The sequence below is a fragment of the Phalangium opilio genome, unplaced genomic scaffold (assembly GCF_054372755.1).
Source record: "Phalangium opilio isolate 3A_F unplaced genomic scaffold, DU_Popi_V2 ptg000360l_1, whole genome shotgun sequence".
NCBI lineage: Eukaryota > Metazoa > Arthropoda > Arachnida > Opiliones > Phalangiidae > Phalangium > Phalangium opilio.
In genome coordinates this window covers 3,690,839-3,705,876 of record NW_028324230.1, presented here as the reverse complement: position 1 = coordinate 3,705,876, position 15,038 = coordinate 3,690,839, and the positions used below count along the sequence as shown (strand labels likewise).

The following is a 15,038-nucleotide window of genomic DNA, read 5'->3' as shown; positions in this document are numbered from 1 at the left end:
TGTTACTTGAATTTTTTTTCGTAGCTATTAAATTTTGAAAAATAAAACAATAGGGTAAAAGTTCCGATTAGATAATTTAGTTAAATTACTGGAATATTCAGAATTCATATCGTTTCAGAGCAAGAGCTCCGTGGCTTAGTGGTTAAAGCGCCTGTCTTGTAAACAGGAGATCATGAGTTCGATTCTCGTCGGAGCCTTGCTGTTATGTTACTTGAATTATTTTTCGTAGCTATTAAATTTTGAAAAATAAAACAATAGGGTAAAAGTTCCGATGAGTTAATTTAGTTAAATTACTGGAATATTCAGAATTCATATCGTTTCAGAGCAAGAGCTCCGTGGCTTAGTGGTTAAAGCGCCTGTCTTGTAAACAGGAGATCATGAGTTCGATTCTCGTCGGAGCCTTGCTGTTATGTTACTTGAATTTTTTTTCGTAGCTATTAAATTTTGAAAAATAAAACAATAGGGTAAAAGTTCCGATTAGTTAATTTAGTTAAAATACTGGAATATTCAGAATTCATATCGTTTCAGAGCAAGAGCTCCGTGGCTTAGTGGTTAAAGCGCCTGTCTTGTAAACAGGAGATCATGAGTTCGATTGTCGTCGGAGCCTTGCTGTTAAGTCACATGAACTAGATTTCGTAGCTATCAAATTTTGAAAAAATTAAAAATAATAGTTGATTTATATATGCATATATGCAAACAATAGGGTAAAAGTTGCGACGAGTTAATTGAGTTAATTTACTGAAAAATTCAGCATTAATATCGCTTCAAAGCAAGGGCTCCGTGGCTTAGTGGTTAAAGCGCTTGTCTTGTAAAAAGGAGATCATGAGTTCGATTCTCGTCGGAGCCTTGCTGTTATGTAACTTGAATTATTTTTCGTAGCTATTAAATTTTGAAAAATAAAACAATAGGGTAAAAGTTCCGATGAGTTAATTTAGTTAAATTACTGGAATATTCAGTATTCATATCGTTTCAGAGCAAGATCTCCGTGGCTTAGTTGTTAAAGCGCCTGTCTCGTAAACAGGAGATCAAGAGTTCGATTGTCGTCGGAGCCTTGCTGTTAAGTCACATGAACTAGATTTCGTAGCTATCAAATTTTGAAAAAATTAAAAATAATAGTTGATTTATATATGCATATATGCAAACAATAGAGTAAAAGTTGCGACGAGTTAATTGAGTTAATTTACTGAAAAATTCAGCATTAATATCGCTTCAAAGCACGGGCTCCGTGGCTTAGTGGTTAAAGCGCCTGTCTTGTAAACAGGAGATCATGAGTTCGATTCTCGTCGGAGCCTTGCTGTTATGTTACTTGAATTTTTTTCGTAGCTATTAAATTTTGAAAAATAAAACAATAGGGTAAAAGTTCCGATTAGTTAATATAGTTAAATTACTGGAATATTCAGAATTAATATCGTTTCAGAGCAAGAGCTCCGTGGCTTAGTGGTTAAAGCGCCTGTCTCGTAAACAGGAGATCAAGAGTTCGATTGTCGTCGGAGCCTTGCTGTTAAGTCACATGAACTATATTTCGTAGCTATCAAATTTTGAAAAAATTAAAAATAATAGTTGATTTATATATGCATATATGCAAACAATAGAGTAAAAGTTGCGACGAGTTAATTGAGTTAATTTACTGAAAAATTCAGCATTAATATCGCTTCAAAGCAAGGGCTCCGTGGCTTAGTGGTTAAAGCGCCTGTCTTGTAAACAGGAGATCATGAGTTCGATTCTCGTCGGAGCCTTGCTGTTATGTTACTTGAAATATTTTTCGTAGCTATTAAATTTTGAAAAATAAAAGAATAGGGTAAAAGTTCCGATGAGTTAATTTAGTTAAATTACTGGAATATTCAGAATTCATATCGTTTCAGAGCAAGAGCTCCGTGGCTTAGTGGTTAAAGCGCCTGTCTTGTAAACAGGAGATCACGAGTTCGATTCTCGTCGAAGCCTTGCTGTTATGTTACTTGAATTTTTACCTCTCCGAGTGACGTATGTCACGGAGAGGTTCTAAAATCGACAGGCATGTGTGTGTGTCAGGCTGTTGTTTTTGACTTACACCCCAGGGGACCGCGTTCGCAGTTTCCGAATCGAAGCAAATGTGTTCGCCATTTCCGGACCGCATTCACAGTTCCCGGAAAATTCAAAACTTGAGGCTATCCACAATTCAACTGGCCACTACTATTTCATCTGACTAGTCAATTGTCCATTCCACGTGAACACCAATCTGTATTCACTGGCTTCTAACACCACCACCTTCTGGGCGTTGCTTTTGTCTATCCCACAAAGACACCAGTCTGTACTTACTGGCTTCTAACACCACCATCTTCTGGTCTTTGTTTTTGTCCATCCCACATGGACACCAGTCTGTACACCTGGCTTCTACACCACCATCTTCTCGTCTTTGTTTTTGTCCATCCCACATGGACACCAGTCTGTACACCTGGCTTCTACACCACCATCTTCTGGTCATTGTTTTTGTCCATCCCACATGGACACCAGTCTGTACACCTGGCTTCTACACCACCATCTTCTGGTCATTGTTTTTGTCCATCCCACTTGGACACCAGTCTGTACACCTGGCTTCTACACCACCATCTTCTGGTCATAGTTTTTGTCCATCCCACATGGACACCAGTCTGCACACCTGGCTTCTACTCCATCATCATCCTTAAGGTTAAGACATACGCGGCGATCGGCCAGGGTTACGAGAAACGTCCGGCCTCCCAATGGCGGGGCTTCCACCAAAGGTTCACGCAATTGCGCTGTTCTTATCCATAGCTGCGGTTCGAAATCATTATATACTACCTATTAGAATAAGGTGAAGCAACCGGCGTATGCTTCATTTTAAACGCCAATATTAGTCAAGTCTCTCAAGAATGTTTAATTGTTCTTTATCAAGACGATGTAACGCTCAATAAGGCGAACAACTAACGAAGAAAATAATTAATATTAATTATATTTATTTTAATATTTAAGATAATCTTGTTTCTAAACTCAAAATTAAAACGGAAAGAGTTAAAAAGCAGTCTATTTTTTTGTCTGTGTGTGTCTGTCCGTTGTCACACTAGTGCGCCGAGTTAGCAGTTCGCTTTGTTTTGATGTGTTAAGAAATCCTACAGAACCTTAATATTCACTTTTTCATAATATAAAGTGAATATGTGGAAATCTTTTTCGTAATTACGATGCATTTAGTACTTTTGTAGCTTTAAAGCTCTGTTTCATTTTGATATTAAAAGAATGTTTTTTAATATTGTTATTTGAAATGGATGTTTATATATTACTTAAGCGATGCTACATCTGTTTATAGCATAATCCTTTCTATAGTGATTTCAAAACGAACGCAACGATATTGGTCAAATGTACTTTTATTTGTCAATAGGCCTAGTGAACCAAAAAGTAAACGCTTGGGTTTGGTTTTCGTTTCAGTAATGCAGCGACATTAACGGTTCAGAGTGAGCCGAAAGTTAAATACACTGTTTAATAATTAGGCTTAGAGTTTATAATCATGGTGGATATCTGGGCCGCGTTCAGCAGAGCTCAGCGCTGTTAGCAGTGTCGTACAGGACGGGATTTTGCTTTTGAATTTGACGTCACGGTGCTCAGCGCTGAGCCAGCGCGGTCTTCAAAGAAAATAGTCGGGTTTTGGGAAAACGTGACGTAAAACGCGTAGTTCTCAGCTTGGCGAAAAAACATGGAGGAATTAATACTCTTAATAACGCTAATAATTAATAGCTCTTGCTGATTCTGATGGGACTATAGCTATTTAATTGGCGTGAAACCATTTGATGACGCGAGAATTTTAAGAGACATGTTACTTTCTAATTTTAATTATAAAAGACGTTGTTATCTATCTCTTTAAATATGTTATCATACAATTTTTGTTAAGCCTTGGTACCTTGCACGCTTTATGGCGCTAGCGTCATTTTTAAAACACCGATGACCGGAAAAAAGCTATGACGACAGATCTCACCGGTAACCGTTTTCCAAAATCCGCTGTCATTTTGGGGAGCTCTGCTGGACGCAGCCCAGACCAGTGAAAGGTCTGATCGTAATCGGATTATAGCTTCATGTTTTCATGCTATTTATGGTGCGCATTTACTTCCAGTGTGTGTAGAAACAAATAAGCTTTGGTGTTATGTAACGTTAACAGTCATGTTGACAAACTAAGAAAATCGTTGAGGTGAAACGAGAGGATAGTGTTTACATGGCAACCCTGTTGTGAATATGGCTTTGAACATAGAGGGTATACAGTTGAGGAGTAGAAAATTCGGCCTTTACAAAAACGTAAAGGTAATATCCCTCCAAAGGTTTAGCTCTTCATTTCCCGTTTTTCCCCCATCGGATGATTTTAATGTGTACAAGTATATCCTTATTGGATGTAAAATGTCGTCTGATTTACAGTATATTTGCTATGCTTTGTATACTGCTTTAATATTTCATAAATTTTAACTTCAGTATTTGTTCTTAAAAAAAGAAACATTTCCATATCTGGGTAAGTAAGTTTGTAAGTAGTCCTCCTCGGAGAGGTAATATTTTGGTTTTCCCAACTTGTTTTTCGTAGCTATTAAATTTTGAAAAATAAAACAATAGGGTAAAAGTTCCGATTAGTTAATTTAGTTAAATTACTGGAATATTCAGAATTCATATCGTTTCAGAGCAAGAGCTCCGTGGCTTAGTGGTTAAAGCGCCTGTCTTGTAAACAGGAGATCATGAGTTCGATTGTCGTCGGAGCCTTGCTGTTATGTAACTTGAGTTATTTTTCGTAGCTATTAAATTTTGAAAAATAAAACAATAGGGTAAAAGTTCCGATGAGTTAATTTAGTTAAATTACTGGAATATTCAGAATTCACATCGTTTCAGAGCAAGATCTCCGTGGCTTAGTTGTTAAAGCGCCTGTCTCGTAAACAGGAGATCAAGAGTTCGATTGTCGTCGGAGCCTTGCTGTTAAGTCACATGAACTAGATTTCGTAGCTATCAAATTTTGAAAAAATTAAAAATAATAGTTGATTTATATATGCATATATGCAAACAATAGAGTAAAAGTTGCGACGAGTTAATTGAGTTAATTTACTGAAAAATTCAGCATTAATATCGCTTCAAAGCACGGGCTCCGTGGCTTAGTGGTTAAAGCGCCTGTCTTGTAAACAGGAGATCATGAGTTCGATTCTCGTCGGAGCCTTGCTGTTATGTTACTTGAATTTTTTTTTGTAGCTATTAAATTTTGAAAAATAAAACAATAGGGTAAAAGTTCCGATTAGTTAATTTAGTTAAATTACTGGAATATTCAGAATTCATATCGTTTCTGCGCAAGAGCTCCGTGGCTTAGTGGTTAAAGCGCCTGTCTCGTAAACAGGAGATCAAGAATTCGATTGTCGTCGGAGCCTTGTTGTTAAGTCACATGAACTAGATTTCGTAGCTATCAAATTTTGAAAAAATTAAAAATAATAGTTGATTTATATACGCATATATGCAAACAATAGAGTAAAAGTTGCGACGAGTTAATTGAGTTAATTTACTGAAAAATTCAGCATTAATATCGCTTCAAGGCACGGGCTCCGTGGCTTAGTGGTTAAAGCGCCTGTCTTGTAAACAGGAGATCATGAGTTCGATTCTCGTCGGAGCCTTGCTGTTATGTTACTTGAATTTTTTTTCGTAGCTATTAAATTTTGAAAAATAAAACAATAGGGTAAAAGTTCCGATGAGTTAATTTAGTTAAATTACTGGAATATTCAGAATTCATATCGTTTCAGAGCAAGAGCTCCGTGGCTTAGTGGTTAAAAGCGCCTGTCTTGTAAACAGGAGATCATGAGTTCGATTCTCGTCGGAGCCTTGCTGTTATGTTACTTGAATTTTTTTTCGTAGCTATTAAATTTTGAAAAATAAAACAATAGGGTAAAAGTTCCGATGAGTTAATTTAGTTAAATTACTGGAATATTCAGAATTCATATCGTTTCAGAGCAAGAGCCCCGTGGCTTTGTGGTTAAAGCGCCTGTCTCGTAAACAGGACACCATGAGTTCGATTGTCGTCGGAGCCTTGCTGTTAAGTTACATGAACTAGATTTCGTAGCTATCAAATTTTGAAAAAATTAAAAATAATAGTTGATTTATATATGCATATATGCAAACAATAGGGTAAAAGTTGTGACGAGTTAATTGAGTTAATTTACTGAAAAATTCAGCATTAATATTGCTTCAAAGCGAGGGCTCCGTGGCTTAGTGGTTAAAGCGCCTGTCTCGTAAACAGGAGATCATGAGTTCGATTCTCGTCGGAGCCTTGCTGTTATGTTACTTGAATTATTTTTCGTAGATATTAAATTTTGAAAAATAAAACAATAGGGTAAAACTTCCGATGAGTTAATTTAGTTAAATTACTGGAATATTCAGAATTCATATCGCTTCAAAGCACGGGCTTCGTGGCTTAGTGGTTAAAGCGCCTGTCTCGTAAACAGGAGATCATGAGTTCGATTGTCGTCGGAGCCTTGCTGTTAAGTTACATGAACTAGATCTCGTAGCTATCAAATTTTGAAAAAATTAAAAATAATAGTTGATTTATATATGCATATATGCAAACAATAGGGTAAAAGTTGCGACGAGTTAATTGAGTTAATTTACTGAAAAATTCAGCATTAATATCGCTTCAAAGCCAGGGATCCGTGGCTTAGTGGTTAAAGCGCCTGTCTTGTAAACAGGAGATCATGAGTTCGATTCTCATCGGAGCCTTGCTGTTATGTTACTTGAATTTTTTTTCGTAGCTATTAAATTTTTAAAAATAAAACAATAGGGTAAAAGTTCCGATGAGTTAATTTAGTTAAATTACTGGAACATTCAGAATTCATATCGTTTCAGAGCAAGATCTCCGTGGCTTAGTGGTTAAAGCGCCTGTCTCGTAAACAGGAGATTATGAGTTCAATTGTCGTCGGAGCCTTGCTGTTAAGTCACATGAACTAGATTTCGTACCTATCAAATTTTGAAAAAATTAAAAATAATAGTTGATTTATATATGCAAATATGCAAACAATAGGGTAATAGTTGCGACGAGTTAATTGAGTTAATTTACTGAAAAATTCAGCATTAATATCGCTTCAAAGCACGGGCTCCGTGGCTTAGTGGTTAAAGCGCCTGTCTCGTAAACAGGAGATCATGAGTTCGATTGTCGTCGGAGCCTTGCTGTTAAGTTACATGAACTAGATCTCGTAGCTATCAATTTTGAAAAAATTAAAAATAATAGTTGATTTATATATGCATATATGCAAACAATAGGGTAAAAGTTGCGACGAGTTAATTGAGTTAATTTACTGAAAAATTCAGCATTAATATCGCTTCAAAGCACGGGCTCCGTGGCTTAGTGGTTAAAGCGCCTGTCTTGTAAACAGGAGATCATGAGTTCGATTCTCGTCGGAGCCTTGCTGTTATGTTACTTGAATTTTTTTCGTAGCTATTAAATTTTTAAAAATAAAACAATAGGGTAAAAGTTCCGATGAGTTAATTTAGTTAAATTACTAGAATATTCAGAATTCATATCGTTTCAGAGCAAGAGTTCCGTGGCTTAGTGGTTAAAGCGCCTGTCTTGTAAACAGGAGATCATGAGTTCGATTCTCGTCGGAGCCTTGCTGTTATGTTACTTGAATTATTTTTCGTAGCTATTAAATTTTGAAAAATTAAACAATAGGGTAAATGTTCCGATGAGTTAATTTAGTTAAATTACTGGAATATTCAGAATTCATATCTTTTCAGAGCAAGAGCTCCGTGGCTTAGTGGTTAAAGCGCCTGCCTTGTAAACAGGAGATCTTGAGTTCGATTCTTGTCGGAGCCTTGCTGTTAAGTTACTTGAATTATTTTTCGTAGCTATTAAATTTTGAAAAATAAAACAATAGGGTAAAAGTTCCGATGAGTTAATTTAGTTAAATTACTGGAATATTCAGAATTCATATCGTTTCAGAGCAAGATCTCCGTGGCTTAGTGGTTAAAGCGCCTGTCTTGTAAACAGGAGATCATGAGTTCGATTCTCGTCGGAGCCTTGCTGTTATGTTACTTGAATTATTTTTCGTAGCTATTAAATTTTGAAAAATAAAAAAATAGGGTATAAGTTCCGATGAGTTAATTTAGTTAAATTACTGGAATATTCAGAATTCATATCGTTTCAGAGCAAGAGCTCCGTGGCTTAGTGGTTAAAGCGCCTGTCTTGTAAACAGGAGATCATGAGTTCGATTCTCGTCGGAGCCTTGCTGTTATGTTACTTGAACTATTTTTGTAGCTGTTAAATTTTGAAAAATAAAACAATAGGGTAAAAGTTCCGATGAGTTAATTTAGTTAAATTACTGGAATATTCAGAATTCATATCGTTTCAGAGCAAGAGCCCCGTGGCTTTGTGGTTAAAGCGCCTGTCTCGTAAACAGGACACCATGAGTTCGATTGTCGTCGGAGCCTTGCTGTTAAGTTACATGAACTAGATTTCGTAGCTATCAAATTTTGAAAATATTAAAAATAATAGTTGATTTATATATGCATATATGCAAACAATAGGGTAAAAGTTGTGACGAGTTAATTGAGTTAATTTACTGAAAAATTCAGCATTAATATTGCTTCAAAGCGAGGGCTCCGTGGCTTAGTGGTTAAAGCGCCTGTCTCGTAAACAGGAGATCATGAGTTCGATTCTCGTCGGAGCCTTGCTGTTATGTTACTTGAATTATTTTTCGTAGATATTAAATTTTGAAAAATAAAACAATAGGGTAAAACTTCCGATGAGTTAATTTAGTTAAATTACTGGAATATTCAGAATTCATATCGCTTCAAAGCACGGGCTTCGTGGCTTAGTGGTTAAAGCGCCTGTCTCGTAAACAGGAGATCATGAGTTCGATTGTCGTCGGAGCCTTGCTGTTAAGTTACATGAACTAGATCTCGTAGCTATCAAATTTTGAAAAAATTAAAAATAATAGTTGATTTATATATGCATATATGCAAACAATAGGGTAAAAGTTGCGACGAGTTAATTGAGTTAATTTACTGAAAAATTCAGCATTAATATCGCTTCAAAGCCAGGGATCCGTGGCTTAGTGGTTAAAGCGCCTGTCTTGTAAACAGGAGATCATGAGTTCGATTCTCATCGGAGCCTTGCTGTTATGTTACTTGAATTTTTTTTCGTAGCTATTAAATTTTTAAAAATAAAACAATAGGGTAAAAGTTCCGATGAGTTAATTTAGTTAAATTACTGGAACATTCAGAATTCATATCGTTTCAGAGCAAGATCTCCGTGGCTTAGTGGTTAAAGCGCCTGTCTCGTAAACAGGAGATTATGAGTTCAATTGTCGTCGGAGCCTTGCTGTTAAGTCACATGAACTAGATTTCGTACCTATCAAATTTTGAAAAAATTAAAAATAATAGTTGATTTATATATGCAAATATGCAAACAATAGGGTAATAGTTGCGACGAGTTAATTGAGTTAATTTACTGAAAAATTCAGCATTAATATCGCTTCAAAGCACGGGCTCCGTGGCTTAGTGGTTAAAGCGCCTGTCTCGTAAACAGGAGATCATGAGTTCGATTGTCGTCGGGGCCTTGCTGTTAAGTTACATGAACTAGATCTCGTAGCTATCAATTTTGAAAAAATTAAAAATAATAGTTGATTTATATATGCATATATGCAAACAATAGGGTAAAAGTTGCGACGAGTTAATTGAGTTAATTTACTGAAAAATTCAGCATTAATATCGCTTCAAAGCACGGGCTCCGTGGCTTAGTGGTTAAAGCGCCTGTCTTGTAAACAGGAGATCATGAGTTCGATTCTCGTCGGAGCCTTGCTGTTATGTTACTTGAATTTTTTTCGTAGCTATTAAATTTTTAAAAATAAAACAATAGGGTAAAAGTTCCGATGAGTTAATTTAGTTAAATTACTAGAATATTCAGAATTCATATCGTTTCAGAGCAAGAGTTCCGTGGCTTAGTGGTTAAAGCGCCTGTCTTGTAAACAGGAGATCATGAGTTCGATTCTCGTCGGAGCCTTGCTGTTATGTTACTTGAATTATTTTTCGTAGCTATTAAATTTTGAAAAATTAAACAATAGGGTAAATGTTCCGATGAGTTAATTTAGTTAAATTACTGGAATATTCAGAATTCATATCTTTTCAGAGCAAGAGCTCCGTGGCTTAGTGGTTAAAGCGCCTGCCTTGTAAACAGGAGATCTTGAGTTCGATTCTTGTCGGAGCCTTGCTGTTAAGTTACTTGAATTATTTTTCGTAGCTATTAAATTTTGAAAAATAAAACAATAGGGTAAAAGTTCCGATGAGTTAATTTAGTTAAATTACTGGAATATTCAGAATTCATATCGTTTCAGAGCAAGATCTCCGTGGCTTAGTGGTTAAAGCGCCTGTCTTGTAAACAGGAGATCATGAGTTCGATTCTCGTCGGAGCCTTGCTGTTATGTTACTTGAATTATTTTTCGTAGCTATTAAATTTTGAAAAATAAAACAATAGGGTAAAAGTTCCGATGAGTTAATTTAGTTAAATTACTGGAATATTCAGAATTCATATCGTTTCAGAGCAAGAGCTCCGTGGCTTAGTGGTTAAAGCGCCTGTCTTGTAAACAGGAGATCATGAGTTCGATTCTCGTCGGAGCCTTGCTGTTATGTTACTTGAACTATTTTTGTAGCTGTTAAATTTTGAAAAATAAAACAATAGGGTAAAAGTTCCGATGAGTTAATTTAGTTAAATTACTGGAATATTCAGAATTCATATCGTTTCAGAGCAAGAGCTCCGTGGCTTAGTGGTTAAAGCGCCTGTCTCGTAAACAGGAGATCATGAGTTCGATTCTCGTCGGAGCCTTGCTGTTATGTTACTTGAATTATTTTTCGTAGATATTAAATTTTGAAAAATAAAACAATAGGGTAAGACTTCCGATGAGTTAATTTAGTTAAATTACTGGAATATTCAGAATTCATATCGTTTCAGAGCAAGATCTCCGTGGCTTAGTGGTTAAAGCGCCTGTCTCGTAAACAGGAGATCATGAATGTTAAACTTTTTCGAAGCCATAGTGTAACGTTAATAATTAAATTTTGTTAAAAAGAAGAGAGGACTTATGGCAATAAAATACAAGTACTTTATTAGGTGTAAATTGCCTAATAAAAATACACTTGAGATGAGAGCTTTCGGCTCGAGAGCCTTCATCAGTCATACTAAAATCTAAAACGCGTGACACACACGAGGTAACCTCGGTTTTTTAAAAAATCATATCACGCCCTCTTTTGAACAAGATGCCTGTCGTCTATGACTCCCCAATATTTTGCTTCAGCACAGCCTTGATTTAAATTTAATATCCCTGATTTTTTAATAAATATACCTTCAATGAATTTTCTTTTTGGCCAATTTTTTTCCCGATATAAAACTTCTGGATATTTAAAATCCATTACGTGACCTTTCGACTCCCAAACATGAACCGCTATGCCGTTTTCTTTATCAAAATTTTTAATGCATTGCTTATGCCCTGAGAACCTATTTTTTAACGTTTGTTGTGTTTCACCAACATACGTTTCGCCGCATGTTTCACATTTTACTTGGTAAACAACGCAGCGATTATCCAATAGGTTAATATCTCTTTTAGACCTATTTTTAACTAAGTGATTGTTTAAATTTTGTCCACCTATATTTAATAATTTAATGTTGAATTTATTTTTTAATAATCTACCTAATTTTTCACTAATTCCCCTAAATAACACATATTTTAGCTTTAAAGATCAATTTTTTGTACAAACAAAGGGTTTAGCGATGGGTAATCCACTTTCGAGTGTCTTAGCTAATTTATATATGGAGTTTATTGAAGAAAAACTATTTAGTCATAAAAGAATGGCAAGAAATATAAAATTTTGGGTAAGGTTCGTCGATGACATTTTTGTCATTTTAAAAAATGTAAGAAACAATACAAATTTGTTATTGGATTTAGTGAATAGCTTAGATAATTCTATTAAATTTACAATCGAATTAGAAAATAATGGCAGTCTACCCTTTCTAGACATAATGACCAAAAGATTAAATAATGACAATAGTTTAAAATGTACTCTTTTTCAAAAACCCACTCACTGTAAAAAATTTCTAGATTATAACTCCTGCCATAGCCAAATTGTAAAGTTAGGTATAGTAAAAAGCTTAAAACACCGCATAGAAAATATCTCCGACGAACCTGAGACTGATAAAGCCATCGTTAAAAATCAGTTAATTAATAGTAATTACCCAAATGGTTTAATTGATTCGATTTTTAAAAATAATATTGTTAATAACGACTACAACAGACCTAGAGACTCTCAACCATGCTTAGCGCTTCCGTAAATTAGGGGAATTAGTGAAAAATTAGGTAGATTATTAAAAAATAAATTCAACATTAAATTATTAAATATAGGTGGACAAAATTTAAACAATCACTTAGTTAAAAATAGGCCTAAAAGAGATATTAACCTATTGGATAATCGCTGCGTTGTTTACCAAGTAAAATGTGAAACATGCGGCGAAACGTATGTTGGTGAAACACAACAAACGTTAAAAAATAGGTTCTCAGGGCATAAGCAATGCATTAAAAATTTTGATAAAGAAAACGGCATAGCGGTTCATGTTTGGGAGTCGAAAGGTCACGTAATGGATTTTAAATATCCAGAAGTTTTATATCGGGAAAAAAATTGGCGAAAAAGAAAATTCATTGAAGGTATATTTATTAAAAAATCAGGGATATTAAATTTAAATCAAGGCTGTGCTGAAGCAAAATATTGGGGAGTCATAGACGACAGGCATCTTGTTCAAAAGAGGGCGTGATATGATTTTTTAAAAAACCGAGGTTACTTCGTGTGTGTCACGCGTTTTAGATTTTAGTATGACTGATGAAGGCTCTCGAGCCGAAAGCTCTCATCTCAAGTGTATTTTTATTAGGCAATTTACACCTAATAAAGTACTTGTATTTTATTGCCATAAGTCCTCTCTTCTTTTTAACAAAATTTAATTATTAGGAGATCATGAGTTCAATTGTCGTCGGAGCCTTGCTGTTAAGTCACATGAACTAGATTTCGTAGCTATCAAATTTTGAAAAAATTAAAAATAATAGTTGATTTATATATGCAAATATGCAAACAATAGGGTAAAAGTTGCGACGAGTTAATTGAGTTAATTTACTGAAACATTCAGCATTAATATCGCTTCAAAGCACGGGCTTCGTGGCTTAGTGGTTAAAGCGCCTGTCTCGTAAACAGGAGATCATGAGTTCAATTGTCGTCGGAGCCTTGCTGTTAAGTTACATGAACTAGATCTCGTAGCTATCAAATTTTGAAAAAATTAAAAATAATAGTTGATTTATATATGCATATATGCAAACAATAGGGTAAAAGTTGCGACGAGTTAATTGAGTTAATTTACTGAAAAATTCAGCATTAATATCGCTTCAAAGCAAGGGCTCCGTGGCTTAGTGGTTAAAGCGCCTGTCTTGTAAACAGGAGATCATGAGTTCGATTCTCATCGGAGCCTTGCTGTTATGTTACTTGAATTCTTTTCGTAGCTATTAAATTTTTAAAAATAAAACAATAGGGTAAAAGTTCCGATGAGTTAATTTAGTTAAATTACTGGAACATTCACATTTCATATCGTTTCAGAGCAAGAGCTCCGTGGCTTAGTGGTTAAAGCGCCTGTCTTGTAAACAGGAGATCATGAGTTCGATTCTCGTCGGAGCCTTGCTGTTATGTTACTTGAATTATTTTTCGTAGCTATTAAATTTTGAAAAATAAAACAATAGGGTAAAAGTTCCGATGAGTTAATTTAGTTAAATTACTGGAATATTCAGAATTCATATCGTTTCAGAGCAAGAGCCAAGTGGCTTTGTGGTTAAAGCGCCTGTCTCGTAAACAGGACACCATGAGTTCGATTGTCGTCGGAGCCTTGCTGTTAAGTTACATGAACTAGATTTCGTAGCTATCAAATTTTGAAAAAATTAAAAATAATAGTTGATTTATATATGCATATATGCAAACAATAGGGTAAAAGTTGCGACGAGTTAATTGAGTTAATTTACTGAAAAATTCAGCATTAATATTGCTTCAAAGCAAGGGCTCCGTGGCTTAGTGGTTAAAGCGCCTGTCTCGTAAACAGGAGATCATGAGTTCGATTCTCGTCGGAGCCTTGCTGTTATGTTACTTGAATTATTTTTCGTAGCTATTAAATTTTGAAAAATAAAACAATAGGGTAAAACTTCCGATGAGTTAATTTAGTTAAATTACTGGAATATTCAGAATTCATATCATTTCAGAGCAAGATCTCCGTGGCTTAGTGGTTAAAGCGCCTGTCTCGTAAACAGGAGATCATGAGTTCAATTGTCGTCGGAGCCTTGCTGTTAAGTCACATGAACTAGATTTCGTAGCTATCAAATTTTGAAAAAATTAAAAATAATAGTTGATTTATATATGCAAATATGCAAACAATAGGGTAAAAGTTGCGACGAGTTAATTGAGTTAATTTACTGAAAAATTCAGCATTAATATCGCTTCAAAGCACGGGCTTCGTGGCTTAAGGCCTGTCCAGACTGACACATTTTGCACGTTCGCATCTTCGCTTTGCTTGTTTGCAAGATCGCGCTACTGTCCACATTGGGTTTGCGCTACTTTGCGTCCTCACCTCGCGAAGAAACAAATTTCTTGCGACTAGGCCAAGAATTTCGCGCCTTCGCGAGAAAAGCACCAATCACAGACGAGAGGAAGGCTGGGGCGATTAGTTTGGTTTTTCTCATTGGACAACGTCGTTGGAGAAGGGCAGATGGCGCAATGATTGCTCAAACTTTATTGGCTCTAAGAATGGGAAAAGTAAAATTTTTAAGTGTATAAGAACAGAAGTGCAAATGTTTTTTGTGATCTGTTGCGAAGATGCGAATATACGAAGGCGCGAACACGCGAGCGCGAGTTCAGTGTGGACAAAGCTTTAGTGGTTAAAGCGCCTGTCTCGTAAACAGGAGATCATGAGTTCAATTGTCGTCGGAGCCTTGCTGTTAAGTTACATGAACTAGATCTCGTAGCTATCAAATTTTGAAAAA

At 35.5% G+C, this 15,038-nt stretch overlaps 33 non-coding genes across 33 annotated transcripts; all 33 read left to right on the top strand.

The window, feature by feature from the left end:
- Window positions 1-124: 124 nt before the first annotated feature.
- Window positions 125-197, top strand: TRNAT-UGU (transfer RNA threonine (anticodon UGU)). The gene has a single exon. It is a non-coding gene; the product is annotated as a tRNA-Thr (tRNA).
- A 132-nt stretch (window positions 198-329) lies between these two features.
- On the top strand, window positions 330-402 carry TRNAT-UGU (transfer RNA threonine (anticodon UGU)). Its single transcript has one exon. It is a non-coding gene; the product is annotated as a tRNA-Thr (tRNA).
- Window positions 403-534: 132 nt separating this feature from the next.
- On the top strand, window positions 535-607 carry TRNAT-UGU (transfer RNA threonine (anticodon UGU)). Its single transcript has one exon. It is a non-coding gene; the product is annotated as a tRNA-Thr (tRNA).
- Window positions 608-774: 167 nt separating this feature from the next.
- Window positions 775-847, top strand: TRNAT-UGU (transfer RNA threonine (anticodon UGU)). The gene has a single exon. It is a non-coding gene; the product is annotated as a tRNA-Thr (tRNA).
- A 372-nt stretch (window positions 848-1,219) lies between these two features.
- On the top strand, window positions 1,220-1,292 carry TRNAT-UGU (transfer RNA threonine (anticodon UGU)). The gene has a single exon. It is a non-coding gene; the product is annotated as a tRNA-Thr (tRNA).
- Window positions 1,293-1,423: 131 nt separating this feature from the next.
- On the top strand, window positions 1,424-1,496 carry TRNAT-CGU (transfer RNA threonine (anticodon CGU)). The gene has a single exon. It is a non-coding gene; the product is annotated as a tRNA-Thr (tRNA).
- Window positions 1,497-1,663: 167 nt separating this feature from the next.
- TRNAT-UGU (transfer RNA threonine (anticodon UGU)) lies at window positions 1,664-1,736 on the top strand. Its single transcript has one exon. It is a non-coding gene; the product is annotated as a tRNA-Thr (tRNA).
- Window positions 1,737-1,868: 132 nt separating this feature from the next.
- On the top strand, window positions 1,869-1,941 carry TRNAT-UGU (transfer RNA threonine (anticodon UGU)). Its single transcript has one exon. It is a non-coding gene; the product is annotated as a tRNA-Thr (tRNA).
- A 2,711-nt stretch (window positions 1,942-4,652) lies between these two features.
- Window positions 4,653-4,725, top strand: TRNAT-UGU (transfer RNA threonine (anticodon UGU)). Its single transcript has one exon. It is a non-coding gene; the product is annotated as a tRNA-Thr (tRNA).
- Window positions 4,726-5,097: 372 nt separating this feature from the next.
- TRNAT-UGU (transfer RNA threonine (anticodon UGU)) lies at window positions 5,098-5,170 on the top strand. Its single transcript has one exon. It is a non-coding gene; the product is annotated as a tRNA-Thr (tRNA).
- Window positions 5,171-5,542: 372 nt separating this feature from the next.
- Window positions 5,543-5,615, top strand: TRNAT-UGU (transfer RNA threonine (anticodon UGU)). The gene has a single exon. It is a non-coding gene; the product is annotated as a tRNA-Thr (tRNA).
- A 132-nt stretch (window positions 5,616-5,747) lies between these two features.
- Window positions 5,748-5,821, top strand: TRNAT-UGU (transfer RNA threonine (anticodon UGU)). Its single transcript has one exon. It is a non-coding gene; the product is annotated as a tRNA-Thr (tRNA).
- A 372-nt stretch (window positions 5,822-6,193) lies between these two features.
- Window positions 6,194-6,266, top strand: TRNAT-CGU (transfer RNA threonine (anticodon CGU)). The gene has a single exon. It is a non-coding gene; the product is annotated as a tRNA-Thr (tRNA).
- Window positions 6,267-6,398: 132 nt separating this feature from the next.
- TRNAT-CGU (transfer RNA threonine (anticodon CGU)) lies at window positions 6,399-6,471 on the top strand. The gene has a single exon. It is a non-coding gene; the product is annotated as a tRNA-Thr (tRNA).
- A 167-nt stretch (window positions 6,472-6,638) lies between these two features.
- TRNAT-UGU (transfer RNA threonine (anticodon UGU)) lies at window positions 6,639-6,711 on the top strand. Its single transcript has one exon. It is a non-coding gene; the product is annotated as a tRNA-Thr (tRNA).
- Window positions 6,712-7,083: 372 nt separating this feature from the next.
- Window positions 7,084-7,156, top strand: TRNAT-CGU (transfer RNA threonine (anticodon CGU)). The gene has a single exon. It is a non-coding gene; the product is annotated as a tRNA-Thr (tRNA).
- Window positions 7,157-7,322: 166 nt separating this feature from the next.
- On the top strand, window positions 7,323-7,395 carry TRNAT-UGU (transfer RNA threonine (anticodon UGU)). Its single transcript has one exon. It is a non-coding gene; the product is annotated as a tRNA-Thr (tRNA).
- Window positions 7,396-7,526: 131 nt separating this feature from the next.
- On the top strand, window positions 7,527-7,599 carry TRNAT-UGU (transfer RNA threonine (anticodon UGU)). The gene has a single exon. It is a non-coding gene; the product is annotated as a tRNA-Thr (tRNA).
- Window positions 7,600-7,936: 337 nt separating this feature from the next.
- On the top strand, window positions 7,937-8,009 carry TRNAT-UGU (transfer RNA threonine (anticodon UGU)). The gene has a single exon. It is a non-coding gene; the product is annotated as a tRNA-Thr (tRNA).
- Window positions 8,010-8,141: 132 nt separating this feature from the next.
- On the top strand, window positions 8,142-8,214 carry TRNAT-UGU (transfer RNA threonine (anticodon UGU)). The gene has a single exon. It is a non-coding gene; the product is annotated as a tRNA-Thr (tRNA).
- Window positions 8,215-8,585: 371 nt separating this feature from the next.
- Window positions 8,586-8,658, top strand: TRNAT-CGU (transfer RNA threonine (anticodon CGU)). Its single transcript has one exon. It is a non-coding gene; the product is annotated as a tRNA-Thr (tRNA).
- Window positions 8,659-8,790: 132 nt separating this feature from the next.
- TRNAT-CGU (transfer RNA threonine (anticodon CGU)) lies at window positions 8,791-8,863 on the top strand. The gene has a single exon. It is a non-coding gene; the product is annotated as a tRNA-Thr (tRNA).
- Window positions 8,864-9,030: 167 nt separating this feature from the next.
- TRNAT-UGU (transfer RNA threonine (anticodon UGU)) lies at window positions 9,031-9,103 on the top strand. Its single transcript has one exon. It is a non-coding gene; the product is annotated as a tRNA-Thr (tRNA).
- Window positions 9,104-9,475: 372 nt separating this feature from the next.
- On the top strand, window positions 9,476-9,548 carry TRNAT-CGU (transfer RNA threonine (anticodon CGU)). The gene has a single exon. It is a non-coding gene; the product is annotated as a tRNA-Thr (tRNA).
- A 166-nt stretch (window positions 9,549-9,714) lies between these two features.
- On the top strand, window positions 9,715-9,787 carry TRNAT-UGU (transfer RNA threonine (anticodon UGU)). The gene has a single exon. It is a non-coding gene; the product is annotated as a tRNA-Thr (tRNA).
- Window positions 9,788-9,918: 131 nt separating this feature from the next.
- TRNAT-UGU (transfer RNA threonine (anticodon UGU)) lies at window positions 9,919-9,991 on the top strand. Its single transcript has one exon. It is a non-coding gene; the product is annotated as a tRNA-Thr (tRNA).
- Window positions 9,992-10,328: 337 nt separating this feature from the next.
- Window positions 10,329-10,401, top strand: TRNAT-UGU (transfer RNA threonine (anticodon UGU)). The gene has a single exon. It is a non-coding gene; the product is annotated as a tRNA-Thr (tRNA).
- A 132-nt stretch (window positions 10,402-10,533) lies between these two features.
- Window positions 10,534-10,606, top strand: TRNAT-UGU (transfer RNA threonine (anticodon UGU)). The gene has a single exon. It is a non-coding gene; the product is annotated as a tRNA-Thr (tRNA).
- Window positions 10,607-10,737: 131 nt separating this feature from the next.
- Window positions 10,738-10,810, top strand: TRNAT-CGU (transfer RNA threonine (anticodon CGU)). The gene has a single exon. It is a non-coding gene; the product is annotated as a tRNA-Thr (tRNA).
- Window positions 10,811-13,173: 2,363 nt separating this feature from the next.
- Window positions 13,174-13,246, top strand: TRNAT-CGU (transfer RNA threonine (anticodon CGU)). Its single transcript has one exon. It is a non-coding gene; the product is annotated as a tRNA-Thr (tRNA).
- Window positions 13,247-13,413: 167 nt separating this feature from the next.
- On the top strand, window positions 13,414-13,486 carry TRNAT-UGU (transfer RNA threonine (anticodon UGU)). The gene has a single exon. It is a non-coding gene; the product is annotated as a tRNA-Thr (tRNA).
- A 131-nt stretch (window positions 13,487-13,617) lies between these two features.
- TRNAT-UGU (transfer RNA threonine (anticodon UGU)) lies at window positions 13,618-13,690 on the top strand. Its single transcript has one exon. It is a non-coding gene; the product is annotated as a tRNA-Thr (tRNA).
- Window positions 13,691-14,062: 372 nt separating this feature from the next.
- TRNAT-CGU (transfer RNA threonine (anticodon CGU)) lies at window positions 14,063-14,135 on the top strand. The gene has a single exon. It is a non-coding gene; the product is annotated as a tRNA-Thr (tRNA).
- The last annotated feature ends 903 nt before the right edge of the window (window positions 14,136-15,038 follow it).